The 23,915-nt window shown below is 41.4% G+C and overlaps 1 long non-coding RNA gene across 3 annotated transcripts; it reads left to right on the top strand.

The window, feature by feature from the left end:
- The first annotated feature begins 2,831 nt into the window (after positions 1 to 2,831).
- Positions 2,832 to 23,499, top strand: LOC134481046 (uncharacterized). 3 transcript variants are annotated; one of them, XR_010056215.1, is made up of 4 exons: positions 2,834 to 3,380; positions 6,647 to 6,750; positions 14,480 to 14,671; positions 18,668 to 23,499. It is a non-coding gene; the product is annotated as an uncharacterized LOC134481046 (long non-coding RNA). The 3 variants fall into 3 exon arrangements; XR_010056214.1 differs by having other exon boundaries at positions 2,832 to 3,380; positions 6,647 to 14,671; XR_010056213.1 differs by lacking the exon at positions 14,480 to 14,671 and having other exon boundaries at positions 2,841 to 3,380.
- The last annotated feature ends 416 nt before the right edge of the window (positions 23,500 to 23,915 follow it).

Genomic DNA, 23,915 nt, shown 5'->3' with positions numbered 1-23,915 from the left:
GTAGGCACTAAGTCACCACACTTCCCGAAAAACAAAATGAAACAAAACAAAACAAAATCCACCAACAAATGGACCAAACCCAAACCCCAAGCCAAACAAACAAATATTCCTGCCTGCCTGTCTGTCTATCAGGGCTACAACAGAGAGAAGTGGAATCTTGAATGAACAAAACTAGAATACCTAAGTCTGCCTGTTTCCCCTCTTCCCACCCTCCCCTGCCCCCCAGCCCATCCCCTAGAGCTGGTCTAGCATGTTCTCTGACCCTGGGGGTGCGGTGAACCGGCCTGCTTTGCTAAACTCTGTAGTGTATAAACTTGGTAACTCTAGAAAGCAGGAGCTGAAAATGTGCAGATAAGGTGGTGGTCGAGCTGTGTGTGTGTTGGTGTGGGAGGGAGACTGCTTCGGTAACTGCTGCTTTTCAATGTCCGGCTGAAACTCTGTGCTTATGATGTATCTTTTGGTTTATTCGATTTTACTTACTGTCTATTGGGTTTGCATTTGATTTTTATTGATTTTATTGATATTTATGTTTAACTATTTTGACCTGGCTAAATGACTGACTGACTGACTGACTGACTGACTGACTGACTAAGTCTACCTGGCATACAGGAGGAATTCAAGGACGAACGATTGTTTAAGTATGACAAAAATAAGTAAGTAAGTAAGTAAGTAAGTAAGTAAGGGGGTTGGGGATTTAGCTCAGTGGTAGAGCGCTTGCCTAGCAAGTGCAAGGCCCTGGGTTCTGTCCCCAGCTCCGAAAAAAAAGAAAGAAAAAAAAGTAAGTAAGTAAGTAAGTAAGTAAGTAAATAAATAAATAAATAAATCAATAAATAAATACGATCATTTAGAAGTAATATAGGCAGAAGGAGAACATGTGGCTGTGGATGGTCTGAGGCTTCTGGCTGCTTTTGGGTGCCTCTTCACCTTTCTGCACGTGCAAACTGAGTTTAATTAAGTTCTGTTTCCCTAGAGGCTGGGAAAGGGAGAAACAGAAGTGACCTGGAACATCAGGGCTAATGGCCGGCTGCCTCCATCTTGGTGAGGTCAGGTGTCAGCCAAGCTGGCTGCCAACCATCCACAGTTGAATCCAAAGTGCCCAAATGGGACACTATAACAAATCATGTATACAGATTTGTGTATATAGAAAACATTTTTCCTTTCTCTTCTTTTCTTTTCTTGAGAAATTCAGCTGGTCCTGATGTCTTTCCCTCGGTGTGTCCCTCTGTCATCTCTCTCTCTCTGTCTCTTTGTCTTACTGTCTCTGTCTGTCTCTGTCTGTCTCTGTCTCTGTCTCTCTGTGTGTGTGTGTGTGTGTGTGTGTGTGTGTGTTCCTTAATCTCAGCAGCACTACTCATCCAATCGATTTTTCCTCTCCCCTTGTCTCCTTCACATGGCTATTACCCCACCTTAAACAGCACTAGAAGAGCCTGGCAGGCAGATATCTACCCTCTATGCTGTCAGAATTTTTTTTTTTTTTTTAAAGTCAAAACCTGGATTCTCAGGAGCCATGTGGTGTGTCCTCCTAGGTTCTGGTGCCCTCTTCTGGCATGCAGACATATAGTCAGCAGAGAGAGCTGTGTGGGTGGCCGAGGCAGGCAGAGTGGACCTCTGTGAGCTTGAGGCTAGATAAGTCTACGGAGCAAGTTCCATGACTGCCTGGGCTATACCAAAAGAAACGTACCTTGAGGCAAAACAAAACAAAGCAGAAAAGGTTCTGCTTTTATTTTACAGACATGTGTTCTCTCTAGTCCTATTGACTATAGAAGTTTGATCATGAAGTCACATTGATTTTTATTACAGAGTTTATTTGTGTGTGAGAGAGAGAGAGAGAGAGAGAGAGAGAGAGAGTTTTTTCTTTAATCTTCAAACATATTTTTTATTGTTTATTTATTTTATGAGCACACTGTCACTGTCTTCAACACACAAGGAGAGGATTCCATTACAGATGGTTGTGAGCCACCATGTGGTTGCTTGGATTTGAACTAAGGATCTCTGGAAGAGCAGTCAGTGCTCTTCACCGCTGAGCCGTCTCTCCAGCCCTGAAACAATATCTTGAATAAACAATAACAAAAACACTAAAACTAAGTCTGCCAGTTTTCCTCTTTCTTTCTCTCTCTCTCTCTCTCTCTCTCTCTCTCTCTCTCTCTCTCTCTCCCTCCCTCCCTCCCTCCCTTCCTTCTTTCTTCCTTTCTTTCTTTTTCTTCAGATAGGATTTCTTTTTTTTTTTTTTAAAGATTTATTTATTTATTATATATAAGTACACTGTAGCTGTCTTCAGATACACCAGAAGAGGGCATCAGATCTCTTTACAGATGGTTGTGAGCCACCATGTGGTTGCTGGGAATTGAACTCATGACCTCTGGAAGAGCAGTCGGGCGCTCTTAACCGCTGAGCCATCTCTCCAGCCCCAGATAGGATTTCTTAGTGAATGATATTTATGTTGATATAAATTTTTTACGTACTTTTGACTGGCTAACTAACTAGCTAAGTCTGCCTGTCCTAAAGAAGGAGTTCCCCTGCCACAACTAAATACGTGCATAGAAAAAAAATATATAATTATTAACTTGGGATGAAACTAATGTAACAAGCAAGCAAACAAACACACAAACAAACAAAGTAGGGATGGTGGTGCTGGGTGCCTGGTATATGGGAGATGGGAGACCTGTGGTCTAGAACGTCCAGAGCTCTGGCCTCCATACTCTGGACTGCATTCTCTCTAGCAATCTTCCCAAAGTAGCTGTATTTAACCATGTTTTTATTTTTTAAATTGGCTCTCTCTCTCTCTCTCTCTCTCTCTCTCTCTCTCTCCCTCCCTCCCTCCCTCCCTCCCTCCCTCCCCCCACCACACACACAGAGGCACGTGTGAACAAGGGAATGCAAATGCACAAAATAAGTATGTTTTGATCAGAGTGAAAACAAATCACGGGAATTTTAACCATTCCACCATCATTCCACCATTCTTTTAATTTACTCTCTGTGTTTAGTCTTCCAAAGAGGGTGGCAGGTGTGTGGTTTGGTGAGTGCCGGCTGGCGGTGGCAGCGAGGAACAGAGAACAACAACAACCCCCCCTCCCCCCCATCGGGATCGGTGGAGGGTTTTAAAAATGAGTGAGCCATTTAAAAATGGTGTGGAACTGAGGTCGCCGCCACCCTCCCCTCACGCCGGAGTTTGGACGCTCCCTTTTCCTAACTGTGCCTGTTCCTTGCTAATTGTTAACCGATTCGAGAGTGCATGTCCTTTCACTTAGAGGTGGCCTGTTTTCACCGCTCCGTCCTACTTTCCTTTTCTGGGTGCCTGAGGGGGTTGGCCCCGAGTCCATCCCGCGTTCACTGTGTTCCGGCGGGACAACCGGGACCGTTTGTGCCATTCGGGAGAAGTGGTGGGTACCTGCCCCGTTGTGCGTGGGTGACTGTCCCCCTGAGCTAGGGAGGTCACTCCGGAGAGACGGAATGAGTGTGTGTGGCGGCGGCGGCGCGTGACAGTCTGTATTGGTTTGCTTGATCGAGATCGCTGTCGGGCGACACCTAGTGGCGACAAGTTTCCGCAACGCTCCTGTCCCCCCGGTTGGTGACAAAGGACGGGGAAGTGCCTGTGGTGAGCCGGCCAGGGTGAGAGGGTGACAGGCAAGCAGGCGGGTGCGCGACGGAGACGGTGTCCTGTCTGGGGACCATCTCTAGCTAGGAGGTTGTACCTGGAGAACTTCAGGGGAGGAGGGTGGCTGTACGACATATTGGGACACAGGGAGGGGTTGGTGGCAGCTGGATGAGGTCGACCAGAAGGCTTGGGCCCCGTCCCGGATTTTTTTTTTTTTTTCAAAAAAATTTTTTTTTTATTTCTTCCCTCCTCTCCCGTCCCAGCCAGCGGGACCATAGACACTTTTGAGGCCGAGAGGGTGCTGTGTCCCCGTCTTCCGAGCCGAGGTGGCCCGGCTAGGGGGCGCCACGGAGTTTTTTCTTTTCTTTTCCAGGAGTCCCTTCGGTCCCTGATAGCGGGAGCCTGGACCTCTGAGGCCGAGAGGGTGCTGTGTCCCCGCCCTCCGAGCCGAGGTGGCCCTGCTATGGGGCGCCTGTGAGACTTTTTTCCAGGATCCTCCCCGGTCCCTGCCAGCGGGAGCATGGACTTCTGAGGCCGAGGGTAGCTGTGTTCCAGGCTATCTACCATGGCCTCCTCGGTCTGTGAGCACTCAGGGTTCTAAGGTCGACCAGTTGTTCCTTTGAGGTTCGGTTCTCTTTCTTCATGGGGACCTCTTGGGGACACGTCACCGAACATGACTTCCAGACGTTCCGTGTGGCCTGTCATGTTTATCCCTGTGTCTTTTACACTTTTCATCTTTGCTATCTGTCCTTATTGTACCTGGAGATATGTGCTGATACGCTGTCCTTTTGACTCTTTTTGTCATTAAAGGACGTTGGAAGAAGCTTCCAAGGCTGTTTGCTTGTCCAGCCCTAGCTGTTTTTTTCTGAGCATGGGCCTCTTCGATGCTTGAAGCTTAACCCACTCCCCATGCGTACTCACTTCCTACTTTCCCGTGCTTTCTTGCCTGTGCTCTGTGGGGAAGCTTATGACAACCGTCCCCCGTGTCAGCTGTTCCCGATTTCCCCGTGGTGGTTGTCGTCCCTTATCGGTTGGAGTTGTTGGTGCGACTGGAAGGGTTTTCCGGGTTGGTGCTAGTGCTGCCTGGTGTGCTCCTCTGCGGTCGACGGTTTTTTTTTTTTTTGGAAGGAGTTCCCGAACCTCCGCTGCCTGTTGTGTCCCATTTTTCCACGCTATGTGGACTCTTTTAAAAAAATATATATACATACATACATACATATATTATATACATACACACATACACACATACATATATACATACACACGCACATACCTATACTCTTTCCTCTGAGATTCTCGGATGTCGACCAGTACTCGCGACGGGCACTGTCTTTTTTCTCTTTTTTCTCTTGGAGGAGGTCGACCAGATGTCCGAAGTATCTGGCGACGAGTGCCCTTTCGCGGTCGACCAGATACTGGCTTTGGAGTGTTTTCTTTTCTTTTTCTATTTTTTTTTAAATCTATATCAGTATCCACATATATCTTTCTTCTGAGATTCTCGGAGGTCGACCAGTAGTCCCGACGTCACTTTGCTTTTGGTAATCCCTCTCCACTTGACGGAGGTCGACCAGATGTACATAATATATGGCGAAGCGTACTTTACGCAGTTGACTTGGTATTGCTTTCTGGCTTTTTAAAAAAAAATTATTAAGAGCATATATATAATATATAATATACGATATATAATATATGATATACGATATACGATATATAATATATGATATACGATATACGATATATGATACATGATATATGACATATGATATGTAATATAAGATATGTAATATATGATATATAATATATACTATATAATATATGATATATGATATAAGATATATAATATGTAATATAAGATATATAATACATAACATATAACATATAACATATAATATATAATATAAGATATATAATATATAATATATATCAACCAGTTCGCCCTCCGGACTCTCCACCCCTCCGCATTGGAAAACGAGGTCGACTAGTTGTCCTATGCCTTACAAGGCATTGACTGGTACTGGCAGTACTATGGTTTTTTGTTTTTGTTTTTGTTTCTTTCTCTTTTTTTTTCGGAGCTGGGGACTGAACCCAGGGCCTTGCGCTTCCTAGGCAAGCGCTCTACCACTGAGCCACTGAGCTAAATTCCCAACCCCAGTACTATATTTTTAGGTTTACATTCAATTTTCTCTCTCTGTCCCCTGGGGACAAAGCTCTTGTAAGGCGGGAGAGAAGAGAAAGGAAGGGCAGAATCAAGTTGCAGAAGGATGACCCAGACCTGGGTGGTCTTGAATGGCCCTAGGTAGATTTGTGTACTACGTGTGTGGCACTAGCACAGGATAAAAGGTTCAGACATTTTTAATATTTACTGTAACACCTGGGGTCTGACTGGCTTCAACACAAGCTTTTGTTATCTCTACTCAATTTAACAGGACTGTGTTAATAATAAAAATAAGCAATGTGGAGAGTTCATTCACAGAGGGTTAGTGTCAGACTAGGCCAAGAGACAGTCTGATCCCCTGTGACTAAAGATACAGACAATGTTGAGCCATCTCTCAGGGCCTGAAAATCAGGCCCTGTGCCTGAGAAGCCAATGCTCTTAGGGACCGATCCCTCTATTCTGTCCCATGAGAGTGACATTAATAGTGATGTGTGATTCGATGCTCCTACCTCCACCCTGATGACCCAGAAGCAAAATAAAGTTTATAGTCTTTATAGGAAGTAACTCAGGCCTGGTGCTTAAAGACATTTTCCAGCCCAAATCGCCCCAAAATTAGGGTTGAGTAAAACAAAGAAACAACAAAAAACAAAATAGAGAAACTGACAATACAAATCTTTGAATAAATAGTTGTCGACCTCTTGATCAAAGTCACGGAACTTGAGTTTATCTTATATGTTGTAAAATAGGCAGCACCGTTGGCTCACACGGACACACGTCAGGTTTACTATGCTGGAATCTACGCCTACTTTGAGAAGAGAAATGAACTTGCAGGTATGCAGTATGTTTACGGATGGGCCGTGAATCCTCTTTATTCTTTGGATCTTTATGTGCCTTAGGTGTCAGAGTAGCTGTGACCTCTCCTAGTAACAAAGGGTCGACTGCAAATCACCAAATGTAAATTATTGGGCCTCATGGACATCAGCATGGAACACACCCCAAAGTAAGTAAGAATCATGGTAAAACATCCAAAAGCCTGAAGTCTCACCCTTGGAACACAGGAAGGTAGATATTACAGAACTGATATCTAATGGGACTACAGAACCACATTCTGTAGTCCATGCTGTCTATGATTTACTGATGTCAGGTATTTTTTGCATAAAATAAAAAATTGGGAGTTAATAATTTTAAGTAGGTACACAATATCTACACTGTTAAATTCACTCTGTAGCTTGGCCACCTTTGTTGCCAAAATCATTGCAAAAAAACTAGAATTGAAAAACGGAATTTTTGAGTACACATTCAGAAATACCTATAAAGTCCCCTATCAAGGAATGAACAATTGGAAAATGAAATACAATATTCACTCAATTAAATGTCTGTAGGGAATAAATGGCCTTTGGGAAACAGAGAGAACCTAGGAAATTGAGCTGTTTGTTACAGGAATGGACCTGGGAATAGAATTATTATCCAGAAGAATTTCCTACATCCCATGTTCCTAGATCTTTTCTACCCAAGACAAGCCCCTAACTAACTTTCTCCATTCAGAACATGTAACCACTAAGGAAGCAAAGAGAAGTTTCTAGCTGTAGAGAGATGTAGTAAATAAATGTTTCCACTGTGTCACAGGAGACACTCCTGGAAAGGGCACCCTCGAATCTGGTCAATGTAAGGAAAGCTGTTCAGCAGGTAGGCCATGGCAGTTCTCAGTGACATCATCATTAGCCCCTCCCTGAAAAATCTCTTGTATCCTGGAGAGCCCTAGCTTCTTCTGTGATCACAAGTGTCCTGACTGGATCTGCCTCTCAGATATTCCTTCAGTACCTCTAGGGTTTACTAATTGGCCTCTAATTCAGAGTAAACAGCCATTTGGAAGGGAGAACAAAGAGAATGAAAAGAACAGAGTTGGGGATAAAGAAGCTGGCCTTCTGTCTTGGTATAAGAAAAGAAGAAATACGTGGTCCATGGGAAAGCATAGTGAGTCCTGTGTAGGGGTTGAGTGGGTGTGCTGAAGAGATAGCCTTGATCTGAGCCTTTCATTTATGGGAAACAGGAGTTGGGAGCCTCTCAGAAACATCTGTACTTCCCTGCTTGTTTTTGTTGGTAGAAATCAGAGAGTTTATATCATTAATTTCTTTATTCCAAAAGCCAGGTATTGGGAAGGGCACAGTTGTTTTCCTGAGAGCTCATGGCTTTTACTCTTTTTGCCCAGAAGAAAAGGGTCCTAACGAAAAAGGGAAAGACAAGTATTGTGTCCTCAGCTCAGAGTAAACTCCTCCATGGTTTGGATTCCTATAATGCATTTTGTTTCTAACTCTGATATCTGGGAGAGAGAAGTGCTTGTAGTTGAGACTTCATCATCTCAGTCTTTCCACTAGTATTAGTCGGAAATACTAATTTCAGGGAATGAAAGTGACAGTGACCCTCTAGATATCTGAGTCAATAGGTCTGATTACCTTGCAGTTTTAGTTACTTTTATTTCTTTCATTTATTTTTTAATTTTTAAGCTAATTTAATACTTTTTTCGATATTTCTATATTTACATTTCAAATGTTATTTCCTTTCCCAGTTTCCTGTCCATAAGAGACCTAAACGTTCCCCTTCCTTTCTATTTAAACCTCCCTTACTCCCCCTTGACATTCCCTTGAACTGGGGGTCAAACCTAGGGAGGACAAAGGGCCTCTCCTTCCTTTGGTGCCCAACAATGCCATCCTCTGTTACATATGCAGTTGGAGCCATATGTCTGTCCATGTACAGTCTTTGGATATTGGTTTAGTACCAGAAAGCTCTGGTTCATTGGCAATGTTGTTCTTATGGGGTTGAAAGCACCTTCAACTCTTGTAATCCTTTGTCAAAATCTACCAACAACATGTCCATTTACAATTTTCTGTTTTGCCACTAACATTCACTTGTGTATTTGACATGCTCTAGCTGTGCCTCTCAGGAAAGATCTATATCCAGTTCCTGGAACCATGCACTTCTTAGCTTCATTAATCTTATCCTAGTTTTGGTGGCTGATCTATCTATCTATGTATATATGCTTTTGGTGGCTTCTACAGCTATGAGGTTAGGTGGAATTTTAACGTGGATTCTGAACAGCTAGGTCAAGAACGGAGAATCCACAATAGACAATGCCCAAGAGACTCCCTCCTGTTCTTATGAACCTATTGAAGTTGAGGTTTCACTGGACCTCAAGACATTCCTCTCCCTGCCCATCCTCCTGTACCTTATGTTTGGCCTGAAGTAAGAATCATGTTAAAACATCCAAAAGCCTGAAGTCTGGACCTGGGAACACAAGGAGGTAGATATTACAGAACTGATATCTAATGGGACTACAGAACCGCATTCTATAGTCCATGCTTTCCTTTGATTTACTAATGTCAGGGATTTTTTTGCATAAAATAAAAATTTGGGAGTTTATCATTTGAAGTAGGTACACAATATTTACACTGTAACATTCACTCTATAGCTTGGCCCCCTTTGTGGCCAAAATCATTGCAAAAACTAGAATTGGAAAACGGAATTTTTGAGTACAGATTCAGGAATATATATATAAGGTCCCCTATCAAGCAATGAACAATAAGAAAGTGAAATACAATATTCAGTCAATTAAAGGTCTCTAGGAAAAATATTGGCCTTTGGGAAACAGAGAAAACCTAGGAAATTGAACTGTATGTCACAGGAAAGAACCTGGGAATAAAAATATTATCCAGAAGATGCTCCTCCACTCCATGTTCTTAAATCTTTTCTACCCATGCCAAGCCCCTGACTAACTTTCTCCATTCAGAGCATGTAACCACTGATGAAGCAAAGAGAAGTCTCTAGCTTTAGAGAGATGGAGTAAGTAAAGGTTTCCACTGTGTCACAGGAGACACTCCTGGAACGGGCACCCTCGAATCTGGATAATGTAAGGAAAGCTGTTTATAGGTAGGCCATGGCACGTCTCAGTGACATCATCATTAGGCACTCCCTGATAAATCTCTTGTAACCTGCAAAGCCATAGCTTCTTCTGTGATGTCACAACTGTTCTCGTGACTGCAACTCCTTCTCAGATATTCCTTCAGTACCTCTAGGGTTTACTACTTGGCCTGTAATTCAGAGTAAACAGCCATTTGGGAGTGAGAACAAGAGGATGAAGAGATCAGAGATGGGGAGAAGGAAGCTGGCCTCCTGTCTTGGTATAAACAATGAAGAAATACGTGGTCCATGGGAAAGCTCTGAGTCCTTGGTAGGGTTTTAATGAGTTTTCTGAAGAGATAGCCTTGATCTGAGCCTTCCACATATGGGAATCAGGAGCTGGGAGCCTCTCAGAAACCTCTGGACTTCCCTGTTCTTATGGTTCCTGGAAGTCAGAGAGTTTATATTATTCATTTCTTTATTTCAAATGCCAAGTGTTGGGAAGGGCACACTTGTTTTCCTGAGATCTCATGGCCTTTATTCTTTTTGTCAAAAAATAAATGTCCTGAGGAAGAAGAGATGGACAAGTATTGTGTCCTCAGCTCAGAGTAAACTCCTCCATGCTTTGGATACCTATGGTGCAGTTTGTGTCTGACACTGGTATCTGGGAGAGAGAAGTGCTTCTGGTTGAGGCTTCATCATCTCAGACTTTCCACTAGTATTACTCTGACTACCACTTTAGATATCCGAGTCAATAGGTGTGACTAGTTGTCAGTTTTCTTTTCTTTTATATATTTCATTTTTTTTTCCGGAGCTGGGGACCGAACCCAGGGCCTTGCACTCCCTAGGCAAGCGCTCTACCACTGAGCTAAATCCCCAACCCCTTATATATTTCATTTTTTATTTTTTAGCAAAATTTATTGTTTTTTTTAACTGGATGTTTCTATATTTACATAAAATATTATTTCCTTTCCCAGTTTCCTGCCCATAAGTTCCCTACCCGTTCCCTTCCCCTTCTTCTCTAACCCCCTGTTCTGCCCCTTGACCTTTCCTTGAACTTGGAGACAACCCTAGGGAGGACCAAGGGCTTCTACTTCCATTTTGCCCAACAAGGCCATCCTCTGTCACATACGAATTTGGAGCCATAGGTATGTCCACGTACATTCTTTGATTAGTGGTCTAGTACCAGAAAACATTGGTTCATTTGCATTGTTTTTCTTATGGGGTTGTAAGCCCCTTCAACTCTTGAATCCTTTGTCAAAATCTACCAACTAGAGGAATTTTTTCAGTTCACTGGTTTGCCACTAGCATTCACTTCTGTATTTGACATGCTGTAGCTTTGTCTCTCAGGAAAGACCTAAATCCGGTTCCTGGCAAAATGCACCTCTTACCTTCATCACTCTTATCTAGTTTTGGTGGCTGATGTACATATATAATTTTGATGGCTTCTACAGTTATGAAGTAAGGTGGAATTTAAAACATGAATTCTGGGCAACTAGGTCAAGAATGTAGAATCCACAATAGACAATGCCAAATAGACTCCCTCCTGTTCTTACGAACCTACTGAAGTTGAGGTTTCACTGGACCTCAAGCCATTCCTTTCCCTGCCCATCCTCCTGTATCTTATATTTGGCCTGAAGAAAGAATCATGGTGAAACATCCAAAACACTCGAATCTGGCCCTGCGAGCACAGGAAGGTAGATATTGCAGACCTGATATCTAAAGTATATAGAGAATTGAATTCTATACTCCACGTTGTCATTTTCTTTTCTGATGTTTGGTAATTTTTAGATAAAATAAGGATTTAGGAGTTAATCATTTGAAGTAGGTACACAATACTTACACTGTTAAACTCACTCAATAGCTGGATCCCCTTTGCTGCCAAAATCATTGCACAAAATGGAATTGGAAAACAGAAATTTTGAGTACACATTCAGGAATATTTATAAAGTCCCCTATTAAGGAATGTACAATTAGAAAATGCAATACAATATTCACTCAATTAAGGTTTGTAGGGAAAATCCTGGCCTTTGGGAAACAGAGAAAACCTTGAAAATTGAACGGTATATCACAGGAAAGAACCGGGAATAAAATTATTATCTAGAAAAATCTCCTACATTCCATGTTCCTAAATCTTTTCTACCCATGCCAAGCCCCTGACTAACTTTCTCCATTCAGAGCATGTAACCACGGATGAAGCAAAGAGAAGTCTGTAGCTTTAGAGAGATGGAGTACATAAAATTTTCACTGTGTCACAGGAGACGGAAACGGCACCCTTGAATCTGGTCAATGTATGGAAAGCTGTTTAGTAGGTGGGTCATGGCAGATCTCAGTGACATCATCATTAGGCCCTCCCTGATAAATCTCTTATAACCTGGAGAGATGTCACAAATGTTGTCATGACTGCAACTGCCTCTCAGATGTTCCTTCAGTACCTCTAGGGTTTACTAATTGGCCTGTAATTCAGGGTAAACAGCCATTGGGGGAGTGAGAACAAAGAGGATGAAGAGATCAGAGATGGGGAGAAGGAAGCTGGCTTTCTGCCTTGGTATTAAAAAAAGGGAGAAATATGTGGTCCATGGGAAAGCTCAGTGAGTCCTTCCTAGGGGTTGAGTGGGATCACTTAAGAGATAGCCTTGATCTGAGCCTTCCACATATGGGAATCAGGAGCTGAGAGCCTCTCAGAAGCATCTGGACTTCCTTGTTCTTATGGTTCCTGGAAGTCAGAGAGTTTATATCATTCATTTCTTTATTCCAAAAGCCAAGTTTTGGGAAGGGCACAGTTGTTTTCCTGAGAGCTCATGGCCTTTATTCCTTTTGTCCAAAAGAAAAAGGTTCTAAGGAAGATAGGATGGACAATATTGTGTCCTCAGCTCAGAGTAAACTCATCCATGCTTTGGATCCCTATAGTGCAGTTTGTGTCTGACTCTGATATCTGGGAGAGAGAAGTGCTTCTATTTGAGACTTCATCATCTCTGTCTTTCCACTAGTATGACTCTGAACACCACTTTAGATTTCCGAGTCAATAGGTGTGATTAGTTGCCAGTTTTCTTTTCTTTTATATCTTTCTTTTTTTTTTTTTTTAGCAAATTTTAGTGCTTTTTAAAACTGGATGTTTCTATATTTACATTTAAAATGTGATTTCCTTTCCCAGTTTCCTGCCCATAAGATCCCTACCTATGGGCTGGAGAGATGGCTCAGCGGTTAAGAGCACCGACTCCTCTTCTTGAGGTACTGAGTTCAATTCCTAGCAACCACATGGTGGCTCACAACCATCTGTAATGAGATCTGATGCCCTCTTCTGGTGTGTCTGAAGACAGCTATAGTGTACTGATATACATTAAATAAATATTTAAAAAAAAAAGATCCCTACCTATTCAGTATCCCTTCTTCTCTAACCCCCCTTACTGTGCCTTCAAATTCCCTTGAACTGGAAGTCAAACCTAGGGAGGACCAAGGGCTTCAACTTCCATCGGTGCCCAACAATGCCATCCTCTGCCACATATGCAGTTGGAGCCATAGGTCTGTCCATGTATAGTCTTTGAATATTGGATTAGTACCAGGAAGCTCTGGTTCATTGGCAATGTTGTTCTTATGGGGTTGAAAGCTCCTTCAGCTCTTGTAATCCTTTCTCAAATTCCACCAAGAGGTCTGTTTTCAGTTCAGTGGTTTGCTGCTAGCATTTACCTCTGTATTTGACATGCTCTACCCGTGTGTCTCAGGATAGATATATATCTGATTCCTGTCAACATGCTCTTCTTAGCTTCACCAATCTTATCTAGTTTTGGTGGCTGATATACATACATCCATATATGCATCTTGGATAATTTGAGCTTTTGGGCCAATATTCACTTTTGGTGACTGCATTCTATGTGAGTTTTTCTGTGATTGGGTTGCCTCACTCAGGATGATATTTTCTAGTTCAATCCATTTTTCTATGAATTACTTGAAATCATTTTTTTGATAGCTGAGTAGTACCCAATTGTGTAGATATACCACATTTTCTGTATCCATTCCCCATAATTGTCATCTGGGTTCTTTCCAGCTTATGGGTATTATAAATAAGGTGCTATGAACATAGTTGAGCATGTGTCTTTGTTGTATGTTGGAGCATCTTTTCTGTATATGCTCAGGAGGGGTATGGCTGAGTCCTCAGTTAGTGCAATGTCCAATTTTCTGAGGAACCTGCAGACTGATTTCCAGAGTGGTTGTACCAGTTTGTAATCCCACCAAAAAGGAGTGTCCCTCTTTCTCTACATCCTTATCAGCTCTGCTGTCTCCTGTCTCTTTATTTCAGCCATTCTGACTTGTGTGAGGTGGAATCTCAGGGTTGTTTTCATTTACATTTCCTTGATGACTAAGAATGTTGAACATTTCTTTAGGTGCTTCTCAAATACGTGATTTTTCTCAGTTGAGAAATCTTTGTTTAGTTCTGTACCATAATTCTAATAGGGTTATTTGTCTCTCTGAAGTCTAACTTCTTGAGTTCTTTGTATGTATTGGTAATAGCTCTGTATTAGATGTAGGATTGGTATAGACCCTTTCCAAATTTGTTTCTTGCTGTTTTGTCCTAATGACAGTGTCCTTTGGCAGGCATTTTTCTACTACAGTGAAGAACTGTCAGTTAGTGAACTAGAGCAGGGACTGGCTCTTCCTGACTTCCCTACTTGTCCTGAACAGTAATTGGGGAAACTAAACAATCATGTTCTACTCCTACAAGGCATGTGTATCTACAGTCGTGGGTCTAGAGAGACCTACCCATGATTCTGGGCATCTGAACATCAACTGTATGCTGATGGAGTTTGTAGTTTTCATCCTGGCTTCTGTAACTACAGGCTATGGTGTTCTGAAGCCAAATTACACCATGTGCAGCTGTGAATAGGCTTGAGGACGCTGTCTCCTTGGATTTCTGAAGCATTGCTAAGGGATCCAGAGGAAATCAGCACCCTCTACTCAACAGATCTCTGGGAATGCTGACATTCTTGCTTCATCTCTCTATGAAGCTAGGTCAAATGATCACCTGTCAGGTATGTACTTGAATATCCTTCAGTGTGCTAGCATTGTACTGCAATGAAATACTATGCAGGAAGAGGTGTGTGAAACACCTCAACACTTCCATTAGAGATCAGTGAGATGAGCTGTATTTACATTCAAATGACTGTGTATGTTCCTGGTCTTTGGCTTTGATCATGCAGATCTATTCTCTCATACTTCATTGTTCATGTGGCCAAGTTGTGGGGAAAGCACCACTCACAATTGTTTCCCATCCTCCTTCACAGGGTAATACATTTTAGTGCAACCCTTCACATCCTATATTCTAGATTAACTGACCTAACTTTTCTTCTATAATGCATCTCTATTATCCGTACACCATGCATGTGTGTGTGTGTGTGTGTGTGTGTGTATGTGTATGTGTGTGTGTTTGTGTATGTGTGCTTAAATGGTTAGTTTGTATGCAAGTTTACAGAAACCTTGTCACTGAAAGGAGTCTATGTAAGAAATCTATAAACTGTGGATGGGGTAGAATGTTCTCCCACAATGTGACCTTCTAGAAAGAGTAGCATAATCTTCAATAAAAGAATACACTTGAAAGTAAAACTTGGAGGAAATGCCCTGCCATGTCTTCATTATCACTGTGATCACTGACATTGTTCTCTAGGCTTCTGTGGCCAGATATGTGGGCTCTGACGCCAAGTTGTATCCTGTGGATCTGTGAATAAGCTGAAGGAGGCTGTCAACTTGGTCACATGACACATGTGAAAGGAATGAGAAGGCAGTAGCAGGCCATTGTGACACTGCCCTCCCAGTAGAAACATGGAAGTGTTGACAATCAGAGTGTGGGAGTCTCATGTTTGAACTTTGACACCTAGCTAGGCAAAGTGTAACCTGTCAGTTCACTTCCTGAGTACCATCCACAAACCAAGGGTAGGCTCAGATGAAGCACTGTTGAAGACAGATACTGTCCCTTGTGAGCTGCATCTCAGGGTATGTGGAAGACCATTCAGCCTCCTGTGACATGGGAGATCAGAGTAATGAGAGGCAGACAGAGGGGACAAATCTGTGTTTATTTTTCTGGGCCACCATAACTACATTTTCCAGGCTAAGGATTTGCTCATGGAAGTCTAGTGTCTCACATTGGTATAGGCCAATCTGTATGAAGTCTTTTTTTTCCTTTTTCCTTTTTTTCAGAGTTGGGGATCGAACCCAGGGCCTTGCGCTTCCTAGGCAAGCACTCTACCACTGAGCTAAATCCCCAACCCCTGTATGAAGTCTTAATAGCACAACTGACCCCAGGCTTCTTTCTTAGTTACTGGGATTTACAGGCAGTCCGTCATACCTTGTCATCTAGATTCACAAATTCTTTTCTGGCTTCATGTACACAAGGCATATTCTTTCATTCTCTCTCTGTGTATGTGTCTTTCTCTCTGTGTGTGTCTCTATGCCTCTCTGTCATATATTTTCCTCTTTTCTACAACAGTCTTTACAAATGAAAGCACATTTCATACCAGCGTATGCACTTGATTCTCTCATAAACCCCAGTGTGATCTGAACTTGCTGTCCAATGGAGAACCACAATTAGAAATAGAGTTGATGTCCAACTCTACTAGACTAGAACTTTGAGAACTGAGAAGATGTAGAAAATTCAATAACTCCCAACAAGCCTAGGGTCCAAGGAGCATGTATAGAAGAAAAATTTTCAGAGATCCAAGAAATGCCTGCCAGGCTGACCATGGGCTAGCTTCTCTTTGCAGGGTCTTCCAGCATCAGGAGAAAGGTAAAATGGGGCTTCAATAAACCTGTATAGTTTAAGAATACCTAGTCTCGGGGCTGGAGAGATGGCTCAGCGGTTAAGAGCACCCGACTGCTCTTCCAGAGGTCATGAGTTCAATTCCCAGCAACCACATGGTGGCTCACAACCATCTGTAAAGAGATCCGATGCCCTCTTCTGGTGTATCTGAAGACAGCTACAGTGTACTTATATATATAATAAATAAATAAATCTTAAAAAAAAAAAGAATACCTAGTCTCTTCCCTTACTTTACCCTTCCCTGTCTGTATGTTCCTAATGGATGTTGTACATAAATGTAGTAGTGACACCCTTTAAAGAGTATAGACCTTGTCACATGTGGCACCCAACAGATGAATTTGACTTTTTATCCCTGGTTGAAGCTCCTTACCAAAGATCTATAACATCTTTTTCCCTATGACTGCTGCTTTGTTTTGGTGTGTGTGTGTGTGTGTGTGTGTGTGTGTGTGTGTGTCTGTCTGTCTGTCTGTCTGTCTGTCTGTCTGTCTGTTTCTTCCACATGATACCTCTCTATACTTCAGTTTGACTTCTTAATTGCTCATTCCAAGATTGACCCATCATGCTTTCTGTGAGTGTTTGCTTTTGATGACTCAAATTACACCTGTGTTAATCAATGCACCTGTAGCCAGAACTGTGTACAACTGATCACATCACGACCTGCCTCATGGCTAAAATAAGTAATTTTTGAGGCTCTGAGGGAAGTTTTTAATCAGAATTTATATGTTTTCTGGATTTTTTACTCCCCCATCCAAACTGTAGTAGTCTGCGTAAATTCCCGAAATCTTTGCTTAATTGTATTTATCTATGTACCTGGCCTACTGGGAAGGCATCATCCCAACCCTCCAATATTACTTAGCAGGAGCAATAGATGAGGAATTTGAAGAAACTGGTCGTTTAGCTATAGAAGATGTCCCCTGAGAGGGATTAACTGTGTGGAATCATCAGTACACTGACAATCATCCTGACCTAAATTCTCAGCTTCCTTTCTTCCTTGTCATTTTAAGTGTGCTACCAAAGGTGGGGAGGACCATTTCTCGGCTGTGTTTGAAAATTGACTCTTCACTATCCATGCATGAAGGTGGGAAAAAAATCAATGAAGTAGTGATATTTCTGGTTTAAAAGGGAGAGTGATTGAAAGTCTTCCCTTGTGTCTCAGGCAAAGCCCCTGGAAAGGGCAACTTGGCTTATTGATTTGGAGAAGAGCTAGTTAATGGGTAGTTATGTGCTGTTGAAGGGGACATTCCTCTGGATACTCTAATATATGCTGGAATTTCCATGGTATTCTCTGTGATGTCACTAGTGTTATGGAAACAGAAAATGCCCTTGTGACATTTAGTTAGTAATTATTGGTTTACCCACAGAATTGTTTTTCAGAATAATCAGGCTATTTCCAGATAAAACAGAGAGCATGGAAAGACGAGAGAGAGAGAGGAAGAAGATATTGGGACTTCTTTCTTCTTATAAAAGTGCAAAACATAAATTATCTGGTGGAAAGCAGAGAGAGTGAGCCCTGGGCTTGTGCTGAGGAACTTCCAGGAGGAGGTGGTCTTGGCTCAGGACTTCTAGGAGTAGGACTTATGATCTGAAGCCTCTGGATTCCTAAAGAAGAGACCCAGAGTCAAGAATATATGATGAATGTTTGGCAGAGAGCCAGGAATTGACAAGCATGCAGCTGGTTTACTATGAGTTTCTTAATTTCATTCTGAATGAGGAAGAATACCAATAAGAGCCACAGGGATAAAAACTTTGACTCTCAGGGTACAGTATTGAACTTCATCTTCAGAGGATTCCTGGACATGTCATTGAAATTTTATGACAAGAACTGAGAGGGCTACTCCCCTGGACATGTATCAAGGTCTCTGACTCTTTATCTTGAACATACATGTTTAAGACTTGGTGGTTCTAAGCACTATGGATTCCAGGACTTACCTGCATCACATCAGATATGAACTGAAAATGTCCTCCAATTCTTTATGTCTTGGCCAGATTTTGTTGTTTAGGGCCAGTGGACTGCAGAAGGAAGTGAGGCATACATATGTCTAGCAATCATGGTTGGGAGCAGGAAAGTAGCTAATAGGTATAACTTGAAGAGAGCTCTTTCAGTGTTTCAAAGTATCTGTAGAATTCCCCTTTCCTATGCTTCGCTGTAGGACTCAGCATGTTCTCTCCTGTGCCTGGGCCATTACTACGCATGTTCCCTTGTATTTATCTACAGGGTCTGCTGTGAAGGCATCATGCCAACCTTCCACCGTCAATGAGCAAGTACAGCAGATTAAGAAGTTGGAGAAACTGACTAATGAGCTCCCGAAGATGACCTGTGTGTTGGGTAAACTCCCAGGAATACTGACCCTTTGCACCAACAGCATTTGGACAAAAGATAGCCATTATGCCCACTTCTTTGTTGACTGTCCTGACCCCTCTGTGTTAACCTCAGTTTTCTAACATCACAGGAAACTGTAATTGTAATGTCGTCATGCACAAACTAATTTTCTTATGTGCCTCTCAGAGTTAAACATGAAGACAGGATAGGAGTGTGATGGGAAGCTATTTCATTTCTCAGATAAGCAGAAGCTTTGATTGGAATAACAGTCTTGGAATATGGCAAGTAATGTGTGAGCTCTCTTCCTGGACAGAGAATGCATTTTCTGTCTTCAGAGGAACAGAGAGCTGGTCAGCTTCAGAAGCACAGTAACTTAAACTTAGATAAGTAAACTTTCATTTATTTATTTTAAAGATTTATTTGATTTGATTTATGTGCATATTTTGTAACTGTCAGACACAACAGAAGAGGGCATTAGATGCCATTATAGATGGTTGTATGCCATGATGTGTTTGCTGGGAATTGAACTCAGGACTATGGAAAAGCAGTTAGTGCTCTTAAATGCTGAATCATCTTACCAGACTAACCTACTGTTGATGATGGTGGTGGTGGTGGTGGTGATGATGATGATGATGATGATGATGATGATGATGATGATACCACAACTCCAAATAGATCAAGACTTACCCTCCTGCAATGGTCTTCCCCCTCCCCTGTCTCAAAAAGAACCTACAATAAAGAAGACACCATCACAGCTGCCCATTTTCCCCAGCACTAAATAAAGAAAAGTTTTACATTGTCTTGGTTATGGAGATTCTCTTGTTCACTGGGCTCATAGCTTCAGACCTGAAGCCAGGTAGACTATGGAAAATGGAGCTCCTTTTGGAGGAAGCTGCTTACCTTGGAGGAACTGGGAAACAGTGAGCAAGAGTAAGATGTTGGTCCACCACCTTATCCCTTGCTGAGAACAAAGTTTCCTCTTCACAGCCTGAGAACTGGGTAAGGAGGGTAAGCTGGCATGGCTAACAAGCCAATCCAGTTTTCCATTGGGTATAGAGGGGGAGCATTTCATTGACTATGCTGAATGTATCTCCTGTCCACTGTGTTCTAATCCCATGCAAGGAAAGTTTGGTTGATTTTGTCTGTCCTGTGTCCCAACAAGAGTCTTTCACATTCTGAATGCTGTTTCTTCACTGATATGAACCTTGAGAGAACGGAGGGAGCCAAGGAAAGCCACAGACAACATTCTACATTCTAGAAAATCAAGGCCTTCTCATAAAAAACACTTCCTTGTAGCTGTGAATTCAGCAGGGAGGCAAATTACAACCAATGTCTGATAATGCAGCTGATATCTGGTATACAGGCCTGTCGACTAACTATTCCATGGGGAGAAAGAAAGCATCAAAAATTAGCATGAGGGGTTGGAGATTTAGCTCAGTGGTAGAGTGCTTGCCTAGCAAGCACAAGGCCCTGGGTTTGGTCCCCAGCTCTGAAAAAAAGATAAAAGAAAAAAATTAGCATGAGATACAAAAAAAAGACTTAAAAATGAGTCAGAACTCTGTCACGTGTAGTAAGTGGTCCCAGTGAGGGTTACAAATAACATGAAGGGTATTTGTTTGAGCAACAGTTACTCTGCTGAAGAACTCAAATGTTCATTTGTGCTTGAAAATCTGTCACAGAAGACTGTATTGATATCATACACTAGTCCAGAGAGACCATAACCAAAAGTATATTATTCCTTCTGTAGTACAGGGTTGAAACTACTTCACATCACACATTTCTATGTTCTACACAGATGAAAGCATTCCCTAAATCTTTGTCTTAGTAATTTGGTTTTATTTTTCATTTGGAAAATGGCTGAGTATTCTTCAGTTCCACACCTGAACTGAAGTGACTGTTCCTCAGACTGTATACGTAGAGGACATCTGAGTAGTAGTTGACATTTTTAGCCAGGTTAGTCTCCCCATGGATCTGTTTGGGCCTGAATAAGCATGCATAGACATATTTTAGCTAAGGGAATCATGTAATAGACAAAACATTACAGAATCAGTCTGCTGTAAATATTTTTCTTTTACACAGGTCAAGGACTGTGTATCAAAGGCTGTGTATCAAAGGTTGTAGATAATTGCACCATCCCTAGATGATGATATATCAAGAAGAATTCCTTAGGGCTACACAGATCGATCTAAGTATCCCCACACAATTCTAACCCAGGAGGGACAAGAAATCACTTCACGTGGAAACTTACAATAATCTGATGCTATGGTATGTGAACTGTTAATAGATAACGAAAAACCACCTAAAAAGCACATGCAAATATACAAGATGCTATTCAAAAATTATCCAGAGGCAGTTTGCAACCTACATTTAGCACAAAGAGGTTGATTCCCAACTTCACAGATTCTGATCAGAACCATTGAGTATTAAGAAATCTATATTAGAACTCACATGCGTATCACATGTCTGTGTAACTAGGTAGTCACAGCGAACATGACATTCGGGAAGCATAGCCTGAACTTGCCAAGAATGGAGGGAGTGCATTTAGCTGTTGAAGTCTGGGCATGAAACTCAAATGTCCAAAATACCAGCTAGATATCATTTACAGAACAATAAATACTTGATGAGTTTTGGGACAAAATTCGAATCTAAAGACTCCAAAAATTATTTATCATTCCACTCTGAATCCCTATGGAGAGATTAATGGTGGATATTATGAATTTAGTCTGTACCCCAGAGTTATAAGAAAATGGTGCAATTTGAAGTGATCAGATATGTTAAAGAGGCATTCAAAACAAAGGAGGTCATGCTATCTTTGAACAGGTTTGCTTCTCAAACATGTAGCATGAGTTACTGTGAATGACCTAGACACACACACACACACACACACACACACACACACACACACACACACGCACATATCCTACAAATAATTGACTTGCTCTGTGCTGTGTGTGGCATGTTGGATTTATCCAAGATATGAGGTGTATACTCCACAAGTAAGTTAAACCCAAAGTCAATGAAAAATTTAGAATTCCTCTTCCTTTCTTGAGAAAGCATTCTGTGCATGAGTAATGCTTACATTTTAAAGTTTAAGAGGAATGACTTAAAAACAGTAACAACTGAATCCCACTTTGAAAACAACATTTCAGAGATGTCTAGTGATTCAATTTTGATTTTATCAACCTGCAGTTGCTCAGTTCTCATGATTGGAGGATTGAACCAGGTCATTACTAGACATAACTCTGTAGGGACAGTAAGAGCTTCAACAATTCTTCAAGTTGAAAAACCTAAGAAACCGTACTGGCAACAGTTTAATTCAAAAGGGAGAAACTTGTGCTTGGGTAAATCCAGTACCTAAGACTGAGCAGCTGGTTCAAAGCCAAGGAGAAACATTGTATCTAAATAAGGACTTCCTGATGCAGAACATGTTACTAAAATGAAGAAAGCTAAGGGCTTCAGGAAATATGCATGAGGAAGACTTTGAATGGTAGAAATTTTATGCTATTAATTTAGTGGTACACTTTGAGAGGACGAATTTTTTTTCTTTTTTCTTTTTTTCCGGAGCTGGGGACCGAACCCAGGGCCTTGCACTTGCTAGGCAAGCGAGAGGACGAATTTTTAAAATGTTTATCTCCTTGGAAGTGAAAATATTTGAGCTGAGTAAATGCTGTAGTCCAGGTAGGAAAGGGAAGTGAGTTTCCATTCAGACATTGGAATTCCCTTCACACTGAACATGAACATGAGAGGGTTTCAAAGAAGTGTTGAAGCACATCAAAATACTGATGGGCATCCAGGAGGAGTCTCAGAGGGTTAATTCTTTCTTGTTCTGAGGGATTTTCAAGATTCTTATTGAAAATCAGTCAAGAGAAATTCAAAATCTAGAAACCAAATTCTGTACATGTTTCATTTTAGCCTTGGAAGCCCTTGACCTGTAAAGAACCCAAAGATGCATAGCTAGATTCATCTTTAAAACTGTATTACAATTGGTGACTGACTGCCTTCCCGCTATGTTCCCAAGGCCAGCCACAGGGTATGACTGTGGTGTTAATCTTCAACAAGAGAATGCTGCTTAACTTAATTACTGTGTTTTGTTTTTGGTTTGAGTTTTGTTTTCTTCAGGTATTAACTTTGTTTGTTTTGGTTGGAAGTTTTGTTATTCATTCTTTATTAATTTTTGTTCTTGTGGTGTATTTGCAGTTCTGTTAAGGTCATGCACTTTATATTATGATTGTATCATTTAAGCACTTTTTGAGAAAAGTTAATATATTTTTTAAAGAATAAAATGTGTTTTTCAACTTATAAGAAACTTGTTTTTTTATGTGTAGTGTAGCCATCCTGTAATCCCAGAAACCATATGCAGAGATAGATCACTGAAACATTCAGGGGCCTGGGGATTGATAATTTGTTCACAACAAGCCAGAGGTAAATATGTGGATTGGACTTTCAATGTGGCTAGTGTGGCCTACTGTGGATACCAATTTCATGATGGAAAAGGTATCCATGATGCATCCTTGTGGTCCTATATTTAGGTACTCCTAAAATATAGTACTCTAGGGATGATCATATAGAACAAACTAGTGAGAAACTCAATAGTTTTGCTCTAATGATTCTCAGGAAATGAAAACATTCACCAATGGAGTAAAAATAGAAATCAGGAAAACCAGACCTATCTGTCTCTGGTTACCTGAAATATAGTCACAATGGGAACCACATGGGAGAGATAATGAATTCCATGTTTCTAAAAACCTTTTTTATACTTAGTTTTTATTTTGTTGGACTTGAATATATATTTAGTGCCTATGTTGGATAGTTGTTTGGTTCAGTTTACTATCATTATCATTATTATTGCTATTATTTCTTTTATATATAAGTGTTTTGCCTGCTGTAAGTGCTATGCACCATATACATGCAATTCCCGCAGAAGCCAGTCAGGGTCATTGAATTCCACCTGGAACTGGGTTACCCTTTTGGTTCTATATTAAGCAAATGCTCAAAATGGATGAGTTGTATTACAGAGCAATAGTGATAAAAACTGCATGGTATTGGTACAGAGACAGACAGATAGACCAGTGGAATAGAATTGAAGACACAGAAATGAACCCACACACTTATGGTCACTTGATTTTTGACAAAGGAGCCAAAA

This window comes from Rattus norvegicus, chromosome 11 (genome assembly GCF_036323735.1).
Source record: "Rattus norvegicus strain BN/NHsdMcwi chromosome 11, GRCr8, whole genome shotgun sequence".
Taxonomy (NCBI): Eukaryota; Metazoa; Chordata; class Mammalia; order Rodentia; family Muridae; genus Rattus; species Rattus norvegicus.
The sequence above is the reverse complement of the archived record's forward strand: the minus strand, read 5'-3'. Positions and strand labels throughout refer to the sequence as shown.